Genomic DNA, 16751 nt, shown 5'->3' with positions numbered 1-16751 from the left:
GAGGTTTTCTTCACTAATTGGGTTTCCAGAGACAACCTTTACTATAGATGGTGTTGCTTCTCCATTATAAGCAGCCTAAACTATGGATAAGACAACCTGACACGTGGATTACATGCAGCTATAAAACTTCCACAGGGAAAGAAAATGAACCTTGAAAACAAAGGAATAATATGAGCCTTAAGTAGAACACTTATGTTCCCAGTAGAGGGAGAGACCTAATTTGTATGGCAAGCTTGGGAAATCTGGGTACGGGAGGCCTGGGTTCTCGAGCACGTTTGTCCTAACATGGTAGTCATCGATATTTTTATAACCTCTCATGCCTCAGTTTTTGAATCTATGAAATGGGAATACTATTAGCTCCTACTATTCTGTAATATAATTGAGGAAAAAGTAATCAATGTGAAATCAATTCAAATGGAAGGTGTGGTGCTCAGTTCTGGAGTGCCTGAGGGATGCTGGCATCTGTTAGGGGTCACTAAACTCGCCTGCACACAGGTGCCATATAAAGCCAGACCCAGCTCTTTGCTGTCCTCAGTTGCACCAAAATGTAACTATATTTGCTTCTCTTCCTTGAATAATAATTCATACCACTCCTCAAGGATATGGGAATAATGTGCCACTCTGTGGTGTTTTGTTTTGTTTTTTTTTTTGTTTTGTTTTAGACCGGGTCTCACTCTGTTGCCCAGGCTAGAGTGCAATGGCGTGATCTCAGCTCACCGCAACCTCTGCCTCTCAGGTTCAAGCAACTCTCCTGCCTTAGCCTCCCAAGTAGCTTGGATTACATGCACCTGCCACCATGCCCAGCTAATTTTTTGTATTTTTAGTACGGACAGGTTTTCACCAGATTGGCCAGGCTGGTCTCGAACTCCTGACCTTAGATGATCCACCCACCTCGGCCTCCCAAAGTGCGGGGATTTCAGGTGTGAACCACTGTGTCCAGCCTTGTTTTGTTTTTATTCGGTTCACAAACGGGCAACACCTACTTGAATAATTCTCAGCTTCACTTTAAATATTCTTTTTATGTATTTGATGCACTGTGAGCGAATGTATATAATTAATTAGGGTCATTTCAAACTCTAGTTTTCCCTCTTATTTTTCTTTCTTCTCATTTTTCACCTTCATTCTGAGGTGTCAAGAATTATACTTTGTATTTTTACTCAGCTTATAAATATTATTTCACCTTTAATAATTTCCCATCAGCAGGAGGAAAATAAAACCTTTTAAAGTGAAAGGTACTGTGTCATAGACTGAGGGACTCTGACAAGTCCAAGTGTCATAAGTCATAGCTTTCAAAGTTATGAATTTCCAAATGTCAATTGGGCTTACTGCCTAAGGCCGTGATTTTGTGTGGCTGGCTATTCCTGGGCAGAAGAGCCTGGTGTGGGTGTCTAGCTGGAGGCTTCCAAGTACTTATTGTGGTCTTAGCGGGCTGTCTGACTCTGAAGAGACTTAAGGACCCCAATGTCACACCGCCCACATTGTCTGATGAGGGATGCCTGGTGTTCCCCTGCCATCCTACCTAGCACAGCCTAAGCTGGAAAGTCTTAGGAAAGTAGGGTGAAAGTTGCCGGAAACACACACTGTATAAGCATATTCCTTAATGTGTTTGAGTTCTGTTTGATAGTTTTGATATCAGTATTATTTTGTTTGCTTTAAATATTTGAGTATGCTGATGATGGTAGTTTTTAGGGAAAAGGGTAGTTACTAAGCTGATACTTATGTGAAAGTCTTCAAAAATTGGTAAACACCCTACCCATTTGGTCATTATTTGGAAAGTCTGGGTATCCTGACTTTTTTTTATCTTCTGAGTGGAGCTTGAGGGGAATGTGAATGAGGAAAGAAGGCACTTATGTGGCAGAGGAGTACCCAGCTCATGGAATGGCTTGTCAAAATTTTTTGCTCCAACAAAAACTTAGACTCTACATTGACTTCTTCCTTACACAAGAAGGTGAGACTAATTTCTCGTGCCTCCAAACTTCCTGGCAGCCTTTGGTTTAGCAGAACACATTTATAGCTGGCTCTGCTCAGTGAACAACCACTTAAATAAATTACCGTGTTTTGTGATTGATGCTAACAATCTGACATGGAGTTATTAAGATTTCAGATCCTTGATTTATCAGAGAAAGAATCTTTCAGATGTTTCTTTTGTTTGGCTCTGAGAAGCTGTACATTTTCTGAAACTTGTAGTTGTAGAGGCCATGTTCATTGCTCTAAAGCATGGCTTTGGCATTAGCTGGACCTACGTTCAAATCTTAGTTCCAGCACTGATGCGCTGTGTGACCTTGGGTAAGTTCCAGGAACTCTATAAGCCTATTTCCTCGTCTAGAATGGGAATAATAATAATAACAACACTTCTGCCTACAGTTGTTTTAAGAATGAAGTGTTCTCACACCTGCAAAGTGCTTATCACAGAGCCCGGCTCTTACTCAGGGCTCAATGTGTGTTACTTTAAAGGGAAAACAAAAAAGGATATTAACCATCAGCAGCACGGCCAGTTCTGCTATGGATGAACTACTTATGGGGAAGACGAAAATACCCGAGCTTAGATAAATACATAAAGTAGAAGCTAAAGAACAGCCACAATCCTAGTGGATCTGAAATGAGTGTTTAAAGTATCCTCAGAGGAAGAAAAAGTATGACAAGGGCAGCTTAGAAACTGCAATATTAGCAGGGAGTTTTCTGATCAAATGTATTTACCTTTGAAAGCAGATAGCTATCGAACTCTTGGTATGATAGATAATATGTTTTGTCCTTAAATAAATGAGACCAACCCCCAGAAGTCCAGTATATGAACTTCATCTCTGGCATGAAGTTGACAGAAGCGTGTCTAACCTTCGATAATGCCTACTCTTAATATTTCAAGTCCAACTTCCCAAAATGAAGCACAGAATCTTTCAGACATTTGCCTTAACAGTACAGTTAACTGGAAACTGATAATACATGGTCCCAACTCCTCTCATAAGATGTGGTAAGATAAGCCCAGAAGAAGCCTGGGACAGCACCCTTCACCCCACCCTCTAGTTTGCAGCCTCCTCCACAGCTGAGAGGGAAAGAGACGGCCCAGCAGCAGAGACAACATATCTTCCATGGCCAGAATCCCCTCAGCTTCTCGTCAAAGACAGCCTTTTAAGTCTTCTGATCTAACTACGTTTTGCCAAACTCAAAACATTGGATCTTGAATTTGTTGTAACCCCACTGGCTTACAGAAAATGAAATGCATTTATTGTCTTTCTATTTCTGTAAGGGGGAACCTAGTCTTTCATTCACTCACTCGCTCACTCACAAGATTGTTTGTAAAATAACTACTCTGTGTCAGGTGCTCTCAGGTCCTTGGGATATAACAACGCATTCAAATACAATCACACCAGAGTTTGATGGGCGGACGTTAAACAGGCTCTGAGGAATGTCATAGGTGCGGGGATGGACATCTGTGTGGGGAGAGTGGAGGCACAATGGAAGGTTTCAGTTCTCATGATAGCTGTTGGGTTGTTGTTGTTGTTGTTGTTTTAAGGTTTATTGTTCCATTGCTTCAGCTTCTATCCCTTGGTCAGAAAGTGTCCATGCCTGTCTTTACTGGGAGATTGAGGGAGGATTTCTTGTTAGCTGTCTGGGGAATCATGAGGTTATGACTTCATCAGTTTTTGCCCTTTTATGTGTCTTCCTTCGAATTTGAATAGGTGGTCCAGTCTGGGAACAGGGAACCCTCTCCCTTTTGTGAAAGTGTACTGTCCTTGAAAAACCAGGGCCCACCCTCTACGGAGAGTTTAGCTGTGTGCTGACACTGCTGCACTCGAGTTTGTGTTCCACCTGGAAGGATTATGATAAGATAGTGGTAAATTTCTCATGAATTCAACTTTAGTAACATAGCAGTAACTTATCACAAATATTTAAGAGAGACTACATTTCAGAAACAGAGACCACTTTTTCTGCATCAGCTCTTCTATTGGAGAACCTAGCCTAGTCAATATCTCAACAAATATTTGTTCAAAGCCGATTGTGTGCAAGATCTTTTCTGGGATTGCGTATGAAGCAAAAATTATATAAAACATGATCACTGCCTTCAAGGAGATTATAAGTAAGTGTGATAAGACATATAAACTGTCATAAATATTGACAATTCAAGGGAGCGTATGGCTTAGTGACTGACAGGCTATCAAAACAGGCACTTGGAAGTATGTGTAGGCAACAGAGTGGTAAGGTAAAGAGGGGAGACCACTGGGCCTGAGCCATGGGAAGAAGCTGTGTTTCCACCAGGCAAAATCGCAGAGTTGTCCTAAGCAGGGCAACAGAATGAGTGGAAAAGTATGACTTGAGCAATTAAGAATGTAGTCCAAATTCAGTGACATGTGGAGGTTATAGGAAATACAGATGATAAGGTTGGCAAAAAAGTTTGAGGCCAGACTGCAGTGAATTTGAAATTTATTTGATAGGTAATAGGGAGCTCCTGAGGGCTTTTAAGTAGAGCAGAAATAGGATAAAAAGAGCAGCCTAGAAAGATGAATAGATAAACATGGGTTTGAAGTGGCCAGACTGAATGTAAAGAGGTAGTCATCGTGGTTGAGCATGTGTTTTGTGCAGGCCCTGCCTAAACATGATCAATAATTATGTCATATAATCCTCAGAAGAGGAAGTACCATTGATGTTCCCATTTTAAAGATTAAGAAATGAAAACCCAGAGAGGTTAAAGTCACTTGTTCCAGTTAAACCCAAATAACTAGCGGAGCCAGGAGGTGAACCCAAGGCTGTCTATTGCTGTCTGTGTTCTGCCACAGCTCCAGGCTTCTCCTTAGAGTGGTTGTTGCTTCTGCTGGTGCTGCAGTTACAGTGACTACTCAGAAAAATACCATGAGGGATGAGGATCTTAACTATGGTGATAAAGAAATTATAAATACAAGAGATAGCTCCATAACTTTTCAGGATGGACAATGTTTATATGCCTTATAAAATTTTTATGTTTACAATTCCTAATGTATCTCTTCATGTTCTCTTCCCACTCCCCATGATAAGAACCCATTAATTTGAATTTATTACTGTACCTTCTGCTTGAGATTTTTATTCTACTTCAAGACACCTCTTCAGTGATTTGTGTCATCAGTAATTCTTACTCAGTAAAGTCTGGGTCACCTTACAACAGAAATTTCACTGGAGCCATATACATTTTCTTCCTGCTTTTGGCATGACTAAAAAATGTATTGAAAAGGGATAAATACAATAAACTATGAACATTAAATGAATTTAATATGAGTGGCAAGGAGATTTGAATTTTAAACTGCTAACATTATAGTTAGCTTGAACTATTTCATATTTTATAATTCTTAGAGTAAAATTTGCCCAAATACAACATAATTTAGTGCCTGATTTTAGAAATGTGAATAAACCAAAACACTAGTTAAATTGGTACACGTTGTCTGAAATAGCTGTAAACCCCAAGATTAATTTGTAAAGAAACTCAATAAACAAATGTCCCTATAGGACACCTGTTCATATTGTTTACACCAAATTCCTAAGTGGTCTGTCAGCATCTTAGCAAGAAGGAGATTTTCAAATGTGAACTCTTCCAGAAGTAAAGATGTTTAAATATTTAATGAAGTAGGAAATAGCACATATTTGCCTCAGGCAGCTGCCCCACTGATACTGAATAAAAAATACTCATAGAGTATTTTATAAGAGCTATTAATATAGAGTTTAACTTCTCCACCTGAATTGTAGTTCAGATTCTGAATCTAGCTGCAGGTTAAATCTAAATTAAATGAGATGAGTAAGGAAGCTTCAGGAAACAGAGTTTGTGTGCTTCAAGGAGGAAGAAGCCACCTCGGAGAACTGGCTTACTCTGAAAATGCGCAAATGATCCTGAATGATCTCTGTGCTCATTAGCACCCCTGCACACATTCTGCTATTCTCTCAGCACACTCTAGTCTCTTGACTCCTGTTTGGAAAGCAATGTTTCACTATTTCCCTCAAATCCAGGCCACTTTTATTTCTCTTCATCAAGACGGGTTGTCTCTAGGGGTCAAGATGGGCAGAGGTTATGTTGAGTCAGCAAAGACTCTCTGCTTGGCAGGTCATGGTCACACCCATTCCCGTAACTTCTCCCAGCATGCAAGAAGTAGAGGTCACTGCCCAGCCTCTGAGTCAATGCCAGGTTGTTCTCTAGAATAGGCTGCTTCTGACCCAGTAACCAGCTCTGGAAGTTTCCAGGCTTCTCAAAGGAGCCTTCTTCTTTGAAGGCTCCCACTTAGTGTTCTTGTCCCATATTTATATGTCAATGCAATTCTCTCTTTCCTGCTGATCAAGCCATTCTGTTCATGGGTGGCATGGAAGAGGTCATAACCTCTGCAACCCTTCTATGTGTCAAGAAAGACCTCTAGACTCTGCTGATGAAATATGTGACCCTAATCGCCTCTCCATGCCAATGGCAGACTCATTCCCTGGCTGTTTCTGACATTACCACCAGCTGAGCTAAACCAACAGGACCCAAGTTCCTCAGGGAGCACATTGTTTGGGCAATTAGTGGTTGAGCTCCATGGAAGTGTGATCCATGACTGTTGCTATGTAACAAACTGTCCCAAACTTAGTGGTATTAAACAACCATGTTATTATGCTCATGGATTCTGTGGGTCAGGAGTTTGGAAAAGACACGGTGGAAATGGCTTGTCTCTGTTCTTTGATGACAGTGACATAGGCTGGCAAGACCTGCGGGCTATGCCTGGCTCAGTGACTGGGCTCCGGGAACATCCGAAGCCTTGGGAACTTGCATGATTGGCAGTGGATGCTGCCTCTCGGTCAGGACCTCAGTGAGACTGGCAGCTGGTGCATCTACATATGTCCATGTGGTTGCCCAGGCTTCCTTCTTCCCCACATGGAGACTGCATCCCAAGAGTGAGCAAGGCAAGGTGTGTGACTTTTTACGATCTAGTCTTGGAAGTTGCCTCTTCACTTTTTCTGTATTCTATTAGTCAACATAGCCATAAAGGTCTGCTCAGGTTCAAGAAGAGCAGACCCATTCATTATTCAACGGGAGGAGTGTCAAAGAATTTGTAGATTAAAAAAATATATGTTTGACACATTCAGTAATGCTGGGTTCCTGTCATTTTTTCTGGCATGTGGCTGGCACCTAACTGATTCATTTGACTGAATGCTCCAACTAGAATCGTCACGCAGTGTTCTTTTGTCCCCAACATGAAGAGAGTGCCCGGGTGACATTCCATGTATGCCAGCTGCATTGCACTAATTCTTTGGTTGTGACTGTGTGAATAGTTGCAGGCATCATTCTGTGCAGTTTCAAATACATTAGGCTCATTTAAGCCCCTACAAACCCTGTGAAACAGGAAAGAAGAACATACTCCTACTCCCTTCCCAAGATTAAAACAGAATCCAGAATCTCTAAGCAAGGCCAATTGCTACTCAACTTTATCCCGAACCTGGTTTTTCACCAAAAGTTCTCTCATTTCATTTATAGCTGTTTACTTTGCTGCTCCTGAATCCTTGGGGGGGGGGGTAGAATTAAAGTTTCTGGGTGATGTTTTATTAAACATTTAAAGGAGAGGGGGCTCCTTTACAGCAGAGGCTTGCAAGCAGGTGCAATTTTGCCCTCCAGGGAACATTTGGTAATATCTGGAGATACTGTTGATGATCACAACTAGGGGGTGGGTGCTGCTGGCATCTAGTGGGCAGAGGCCAGTGATGCTGCTGAACTTCCTGTAATGTACAGGATGCTCCCCCACACGAAAGAATTATGTGGCCCAAAATAGTGCCACTGTTGAGAAACGCTACTTTACAGGGGGTTTTATAATCCTTCCAATAAAACGAGGAAACTGGGGTTCAGAGAAGCTGAGTGACTTGCTTAAGATTCTACGACTAGTAAGTGATGAGCCAGAATGTAGCCTCTCATCTTGAGATCTTCAGTCTCATGTCTTTATTTCCTATGGTACTTGAGCTGGCCTTGCCACCTGCCTGTAGAGAGAGGACTTGGAGTGGGGAGTGGGTATTCTTGCTTTCCTGGAATTCTGGGCATCCACCACACCCATCTAATGAGCAGAAGTCACTGGGACGGACATTGTGCTCCTGCAGTTTTCTTTACTCATTAGGATCCAGGGGCAGGGCTTACATGAGCAGAATGAAGATTTCGGTAAGGCCTGGGTGGGAACTGGACTCTAACCTCCCAGACTGAGACTTGTAAATAACAGCTGAAAAACTAGAGTACAGGGTGTGTGTGTGTGTGTGTGTGTGTGTGTGGGTTCTGGGTGTGGTGTGGGAGGGAAGTAAGATCTTATCCCACAACAATAAGCAAACAGCTAATTACTTGTAATTTTGGAGATAATTGTTTTCTCCTCCTGCAAACATGCCAAACAGGAAATTAATTTAAACCCCAGAAAGTTCGAATCATCCGCAGATTGTCAGGAAAGAAACACTCATTATCCCCTTACAGCCCCCATCATATCTAACAGGCAGGCTGAAAAGTGCAGCTGCAGCACGGGGCTGCCACCTCTGTGCGAGGTCCCCCCACTGGCCGGTGGCTGGAGAGTAACAGGACGGAGCCTCTAGCAGAGGCAGGACCGAGGCAGGCAGACGGGGCGCAGCTTCCCATTGACACCTGATTCATGCCACCTGATGCAGAATGTCTCACTGTGAGTCATCCTTGCTGATAGACCCATTCATCACTTTGAATTCCATGTCAGTGCAAGAGCTGGCTTCATTCGGCCTTGGATAAATGAGTCTTCAGGTAATAGATGACAGTTAAAATGTCAGGCAAATGTTATCTCCAGTGAAAGACTTGGCTGTGCCCGCTTAGTCTGTTTTGCTTCTCAGCTTAAAGCAGTCTCTCTTCACTTCTAAGAGGGAGGATGAACACAATCCAGATTGTTCATTTAGATGAAGCATCTTCCTCCTCCTAACTTCTCACTGCTTGTGGGCCCGAGTTCACCAAGGAAAGCCTTCTAGGGTTGAGCAACAGAACAAAAGGAATGGGCTGCCCTGCCTTCCGAACCCAAGCAACCCGTGCATACAGTGTTTTAACTGTTCTGGAAAGAATGAAGCATTCATAAGCCCTTCCATTTTCAAGAAAAAAATTTCCTGTGACATTTTAATCCCCTTTTGTGCTGGAGAATTTTTAGAGTTTTCTCCTGCCAGTCATCTCAAATGTTTTGTATCTTTCCCTTTTAGCTGAATTGCATATTATGAGCCATGACCCACAATAAAAAATAATGCCACTGTTATTGAATGAAAGTCTCGTTCTTTGGGTTATTCTGGGCTATGGGGTCAGCATATAAATGCTGACCTCTGAAAGTCCAAAGATGTTATCTAGTTGAGGCTTATGCCGGGAGAACAAAAATGAGCTGTGAGATGAAAATGACCACCTGGGATCTCCAATTTGGTTTATGTTTCTGTGAAATAGTTTCTATAAATGATATGAGTGGGTGCCACTGCATTTTCTCTAAAAGGAGAGCTGGCTTATTTCTGAGATCTCTTGTCTGTGTATGGAATTTTTGTAGATACTCTCTATCTAAATTGGGGTTCTCAATCTCCCCACTATCAACATTTGGGGACCAGGTAATTGTTTTTTGTGGGGACTGTCCTATGCATTGTGGGATGCTAAGAGGCATCCATAGTTTTTACCTCTGGATACCAGAAGAGATCTAACCCACAAGTTGTGAAAACCAAACATGTCTCCAGACATTGCCCTGTGTTCTCAGGGGAGCAAAAATCCCTGCAGATGAGAACCATTGAGCTAAATAAAAATAAGGATCCCTAGATAGATACAAATGAATTCATTCCTTTGTTCAATATTTTAACAAATGTCTCTTAAATGTCTTCTGTGTACCAGAGTCTTCTTTGAAGATTGTAAATTGAGAGATGACTAGATCATAGTTATTGCCCTATAGGGACTTGGAGAGAAGACAGGCATGAATCTAAATAATTACACCAGGAATGCCCTCTAATGAAGATGGGAAGGACGTGGCTTAGGAGTTCAGAGGAATAAGTGTTAACTCTTCTTGAACTTATCAGATTTCCTGAAAATTCTGATTCTCCATTTATTCAGGAAGCACTTATGTTTTCAAGGGAAAAAAATCCTGTTTATTAAGATATTGCACTACAGAGAGTTTCAAAGTCAAACTTATGAATTCTTTTATGTAAATGTTTTGGTAAGGTAAATTTTGGTTTCAAATGTAGATAAAAGAAGTCGCAATATCTAGATATTAGTTGATGTACAAAACATATACATGAAAGGCTCTGAATGAATGGATTGGGTAATAGCGGTTCAAAGGGCTGAGTGAGCCCTGAGCTTGGACAGTGTCCAGGCTCTGTCTTAGGAAAGTGTCTGCCATGCTTTGAAGTCACAATTTTGAACCTTTGTTCACAGTAACAGACAAAAGTGGATGTTTACACTTCCTGGGGCTTCAGATTTGATGACCTCCCCCGTAAAATGTAGAGGGCAGTAAGATGAAACAGAAATAGACCTGCCTCCACTGTTGAAGCAGCGTTGGCAATGGCTGCCCACTGTGAGCTGCAGCGAGCACAGCTCCCAGACCACCAGCTGGAAATCCACCCCTTTGTCTTATATTGCAAATAAGTGCGAAAGATGCTATGATAAGGTTTTGAATCTATGGCAAATGTATATTTGAAATCCTTTGTATGTTTTAACTATGTGGGAGGTACTGTGATGTAATCATGAAGAACACTAGCTGGAAAGTTAGAAAGACCTGGGTTAGAACCCAGGCTCCACCAGGCCTAGATGTTTGACCATGGACCAGTTATCTAACCCCATGCTGCCTCAGGTTCTTTGTAGAAATTAGACTAATACTTCCCACCTCAAAGGATTATTATGAGGTAATTATAGGAGATATTTTAACTGTCTAATTTTTTTTTTTTTTTTTGGAGATGGAATCTCACTTTCTTACCCAGGCTGGAGTGCAGTGGCACGATCTCGGCTCACTGCAACTTCCACCTCCTGAGTTCAAGCAATTATCCTGCCTTAGCTTCCTGAGTAGCGGGTCCCTCCCATGACATGTGGGAATTATAGGAGCTACAGTTCAAGATGAGATTTGGGTAGGGATACAGCCAAACCATATTAATATGGAAGGTCATCATTGCCTAGGAAGTGGCTGCATAAATAGATATAAGTTGAGCTTTTAATTTGCTTTCAGTTCAGGTTAAATTTGGAATATTGGTAATGATTTTTAAACTCAAGCAAGCGTATTATCACTTTTTGGTGATTTCCTAGGCCCAACTGAACCGTAAACAGAGGATTCCTTTGCTCTTGATCTTTTGAGACGTAATAAGAATGCACAAACCACTTTCAGTGCTCTCTCTGCATGACAACTATGTAGATGTGATGGAGTCTGGCAATGTCAAAAGAAAGGAAGCATCCTCTACCCAGGGTTGAGATTGCATCAGATCATGGGAACTGACACCAAAGCCAGTGTGAAGTTTAAGAGTGGAGGCATTGCTGAGAGTCCCATTTTGAAGAGGTCCTTTTTATTCCTGTGCACATTCTTGCCCAATATCCTCCTTACTGATATATGCTTCTCTATTAATTTTTAATTTCTACCAAAATCTCAGAAAGAAGATACTGTCAGTCCCTATGAAAACAAGGACTGTAACAATCTCACCAGTTTGTTTCTCAAAAGATAATTTTTCTCATCCATTCCTGCATTTGTTCATTCAACATTTATTCAGCAACTGTTAGATGCTGGGCAAGACAAGATGTGGGCCCCACCCTCCAGGAGCTTCCGTTCTAGTGGGGGCAGGGGAGGAAGGGAGGGAGGTAGAGAGGTAATGATAGTACAGGACAGAAGTACAAGGGTAGGCATTAGTGCAGGATCCAAGGGGAGCTCCAGAATCCGTACTAAATGCTTAGGGAAGGCTTCCAAGATTAGGCAATGTTCCTGTTGACTTTTGAAAGAGACAGCCCAGCAAAGATAGAACAGAAAGATGTTGTTTTCCAACAGTATGGCACAACACTTGAAGAACAGAAAGACACTTATAGGAGAAAGATCTCATGTGCTGTAGTCAAGCACAGTGAGAGAGCATGGTCTGTTCTAGGAAGAGCAAATTAAGGAGAAACCTTGTTTTCTGTATGGAAGCAAAGGCCTAGATAGGTCACTGTGGCTCCAGAGTTGAGCATGCATTGCAGAATTCCATCGCACTGATCCCTGTTATCCTTCTCCAAATCAGCCTGACCATAAAAGGGTTTGTGGCTCTATTTAGTCCTTGTGTAAGAAAAACTACACATAAAGATTTAACTGAAAATAATTGCAAGAATGGTTCTCGGAAATATTCCACTACTCTGCATTTAGAAATAGCCTGAAATGTTTTGTAATCCATCCGCCTGCCTTCCAGCTAGAGAGCGTGCAAACAATACGCACTGAAAAGGCCACTCTTCTTTTTTTTTTCTTTCTTCCTAATCTCCAGCATTGACGATTGCATGGTGTCTTGTGTGTTTCTGGTCTTCATAGCCATTAAACTATTTCTAAGTTGAATCGAAATCCAATTGAAACCTGTTCTTCTTTGCTCTTCTTCTATTGAGAACACAGAACAACTGCTCTCTAGCACATCTATTTTTTTAGGAAAATGGTTATGGAAGCATTCACTCCAATCACATAATATGGGTGGGCAATTGCTTGCTTTAACTATGCCAGATAAAAGATGACCTCCAATTCTCCATGGCAACCAGAATCATTGACGATCAAGCCAGAGGAAGATGCTTTGTGTAAATTGTGTAGCTAGAAGGAGATTTGCAAATGAGGGGACTCTCACTGGCTTAACCCAAGAAGCTGATAAAAGGGAGCTGTCCATTTAAAATGCATCAGAGCCTTATCACATTCATATAAAACAAAATGACTAAATGAAGCAGCTGGAAGATTATAGTGAGTTTTAATTATCTTTTAATAGCCAAAGGGCTCTTGCCAACACATGCTGATAACCTGTCACTTGTTATGTGTCATATAATCTCCATTTATGAGTCTCAGCTGTTACAAATTGAAAATATATTTACAGTGATGATCTTTCCTTGTTAAATGCAAATTCCCAGAAATGTTCAAACTGCAAGGTATCCTCACAGCTTTGTTTCTGTTACCCTCTTGTGTGGAATTGAAAAGGCTGGTAATACTAAACAAATAATAATAACCAACCTTCTTCTTGTTCATAATTTATGACTCTCATTATGAGTATAATAATACCAATTCTTAAAAAGTAAGGGTAAAATAATTCCTGAGGCTCGGAGATTATATTTCTGAAATTGCTTTCAAATCCTTTTTTAATGGTAATCCACATTTTTTTCAAATCTGCCTGCCACCTTCTCCTCCTCTCCTTAGGTGTATCCATCTCAAATGTCTTCAGGCTCCAGGGCTCCAAGGCAGCTGTTGTGATGTCATTCATATTCCCTCTATATTCCCTAGATAGATAGGTAAAGATATAGGTATAGATATAGGTACACTTTTATATACCATGCTTGGCATTCAGTACATGTGGGATCAAATGAGAAAAAGTCTTGCAAAGTTGCTGACCCCTTCTACTTGTCTTCTTGCCTTGACCTCACTGGTATCTCATTTCTCCGCTTCTCTTGACTATTTTTACTGATGTCCTTGGTAGCAGCTCTTATTCCTCTGCCCAGCTCTATATTTCCCAAGATTTAGTTCCCATTCACGGTCTTATTACCAAATTTACATGGATAATTCCCAGATCTACATCTTCAGGTCAGACTTTGCACCTTTTTTCCAGTTCTATATGTCAAATGGCCTTAATTGAACATCTTTAATTATATAGTCATGATCTCTTCCAATCAACAAGTTAAACAACTGAATATGTTAATTTTATGTCTGAAAACTTTTCCTGTTTTGGTCAGAGCTTCATTTGCTCTGCCTATCTTCTTGATAAGAAATTTTATGTTATTTTGTAGCTTTTGTATCTGTATATAGTGAGTCTGTAAGGACTACCTTCGAGATCTGGCATAAAGATTAAATTATTCTTTATTTCCACTGCAAACATTGTGGTTCAAATACAGAAACTTGTCTATTTACTTTCAACTTTAAAAATTTAATATATAAACAAATTATACTTATTGAAATCTTCATCAGTCCTGCTCATCACCTACAGATGGGGTTAGCAGCAATGAGTCAACATTTTTGTTTCTGCCATCTTGTTTGTTAACATGCTTGTCTCGTTTAAGCTTGACTAGGAAGGGTTTTTGCAGTGATTTTGAACTGATTCTTGTTTGTTAAATGCAAAGCAGTATTCGTTCAGAATTTAAAAGCAGTTCAAAGTTCTATTAAGAAAAAAATACCCCTATGATTACCATGGAAACAAAAGCAGATGTTTCAAAAAAAATTTAAAGAGAAGAAAATGTGCTGCATTGTGGACTTGGGATAAATAGTTTGCTAGCTGCTGAACTGTCAATGTGCTGATGGGTTCTGAAGGAACAGGAGTAAATAATAGAACAAGTGAAAACTGTGGGGCCTGGGTACCTGGCGATCATTTGCAAGAGGGGAGGAAGTGAGGCGGACACAATGGCAACACTGCTGACTGTAGGGCTGGAGGAGCAGCCTCTTAGTCACCAGGGCCAGCAGGAGCCCTCTCAGGAAGGCCGAGCCAGTGAGGGTGCAGGTAATGAAATGCACATCATTGACCCAGGATCATTTCTTAGTTCCCATGCCTGTAAAAATCTGCACATCAGAGTGGTCACAGCCCAGGGCTGGTGACAGGTTCAAGGCATGTTCAGAATTTGGGATGCCACGAAGCCAAATTTGAAAATTCATTTTGAAGATGAATCCTTTGTTATTGTTGAGTGTATACTTGGCTCCTTTAGTATTTCAGTAGACTTTGTTAATGAACACATTTGGAAAGTGGTCAGATGAAGATAATCAACTTATGTATGTATATTTATGCTTTTTATACTTGATATAAAAATTGACCTGCATACATGTGCTCTTTCTTTAGTGCTTATGAAGAGTCTTATACTACCTGTAGACCATCATGATATGTGTCAGTCTGGGGAACATGAGCAGAAGGGCCAGTAATTAGTGTTAGCTCCTCAATTCAGAGTAGACAGAACTCCTGGAGGTCTCTTCCCTACAAAGTTGCAAGCAAGGGTTTGTGCCTTGGCCATGAGCCGTCCCCTCCCTGCCCTGGAGGGAGTGTGGCAGAAATGAAGTTAAGGATGGAAATCTCTTTATGCACAACCCTTGTTTGTTGGGGAGGAACAGGCATTTTGGGGCTCACTCTGTTTCAGTCTGATTTTTTTCTGTCTGTAGCAGCCTCAGTAGGTATGGCCTTTGTAGTAAGAAGAGAGGAATCATCTCTGTGAAAAAACTTACCATCAAGGCACACTGGACTATGAAAACCCTCCCTTCCCATTCACCACCACATCTACTAGGCTGGGAGAGGGTGGACAGGGGTATGGTTGATGGCAACAGGGTGTGCGGGCCCTGGAGGATGGAGTTTGGCCCAGTTGTGAGCGGTTCTCTTTAGAGAGGGTGGTGCTGGATAAATATTTTTCTTAGCTTTGATAATAATAGTGAAAGTCCCTCTCAGCATCCTAAAGGTGAGGATTTATCCGGATTTATCCATCTCTTACCATAAGCCAAGCAGAGTTGTGACACTGGGGTCCCTCTGAGTAGTATGAATGATACACACATCAGCTTACACATCTGTATGAGGCTTTCAACTTTGTTGTATTCACAGTGAAACGGGAGAGTTCCCTGGTCCCCCTCGTAGGATGTGCAACAAGGGTGTGGCTCACCTGCTCGGTCTCTGAACCTGATCAAACCTCTGAGGGGAGGGGGAGCAGACAGATGGACAGGTATAGGAGCCCAAGTGGTCATGTGTTACAGTGTGCCCTTTTAGCCCTGCTGTCCGCAGATAGTGTGAGTGTTATCCAGCTCAGTGGACCCTCTGCCTTTTCTCAAGGGCAGAGGGCCAGTGTGACAGCTTTCTGTATCCTGAGCTCTTGTCCAGCGTCCTGGAAGAATCAAGTCACACACAGACTTGAAGGATGAATGTGGGAGTTTTATTGAGTGATGGAGGTGGCTCTCAGTGGGATGGATGGGGAGCCAAAGAGGGGTTGGAGTGGGAACATGATCTTCCCTTGAAGCCTGGCCATCCAGCAGCCAAACTCGTCTCTGACCACCCCCAGCCAAACTCATCTCAGCATTCAGACATCCCTCCTCTTCTCTCTTTCTCTGCCACGTCATTCCACAGTTCGTGTGCTTGTCTCCTCACCTACTCGTCTGCTTCTGGAGCCTGGGTTTCGGGATTTATATGGGTACAGGATAGGGGGGCATGGCAGGCCAAAAGGACATGAAAACAGAAATGCTGTTCCCACTTAGGGCTGTGGGTCTTCAGGCTTGATGGTAGGGCCTTTGTCGGGGAATCACCCCCTGGTATCCAATATTTCCCTGCCTCCTGTCCATATCAACAGAATACTTTCAAATGCTAGAATATAGGCAACAGCTATGAAGGGATTGAGAGACCTAAAACAATACTCAACAAATCAGCAATAATGACAACTCAGCACAGCGACACTGTCTCACAGAGCCTGTAAAGGTGCTCACCTGTGTCACGCACACGTGTTCTCTCTCCAACACTGTTAAGCCTATTGTCCTGACTACCCCTTGGCATATCCACTCTGTTGAGGTGTAAAAATTATCCTCTTTGCCGCTGACTTGACCTCATGCTGTGCCTCTGACCTCAGTCCGCTTTGCCACCCACTCCCCCATCAGCCTAGTGTCCTATCTGCTGGGGACCAACCAGCCCAC

General features: G+C 41.9%; 1 protein-coding gene across 4 annotated transcripts in view; it reads left to right on the top strand.

The window, feature by feature from the left end:
* STARD13 (StAR related lipid transfer domain containing 13) overlaps positions 1-16751 on the top strand; it is a 572996-nt gene that overhangs the window by 404509 nt on the left and 151736 nt on the right. The gene's annotated exons all lie outside the window — the stretch shown is intronic.

The sequence above is a fragment of the Gorilla gorilla genome, chromosome 14, assembly GCF_029281585.2.
Source record: "Gorilla gorilla gorilla isolate KB3781 chromosome 14, NHGRI_mGorGor1-v2.1_pri, whole genome shotgun sequence".
In the NCBI taxonomy this organism is placed as follows: domain Eukaryota; kingdom Metazoa; phylum Chordata; class Mammalia; order Primates; family Hominidae; genus Gorilla; species Gorilla gorilla.
This window is presented reverse-complemented; position numbering and strand designations above follow the sequence as displayed.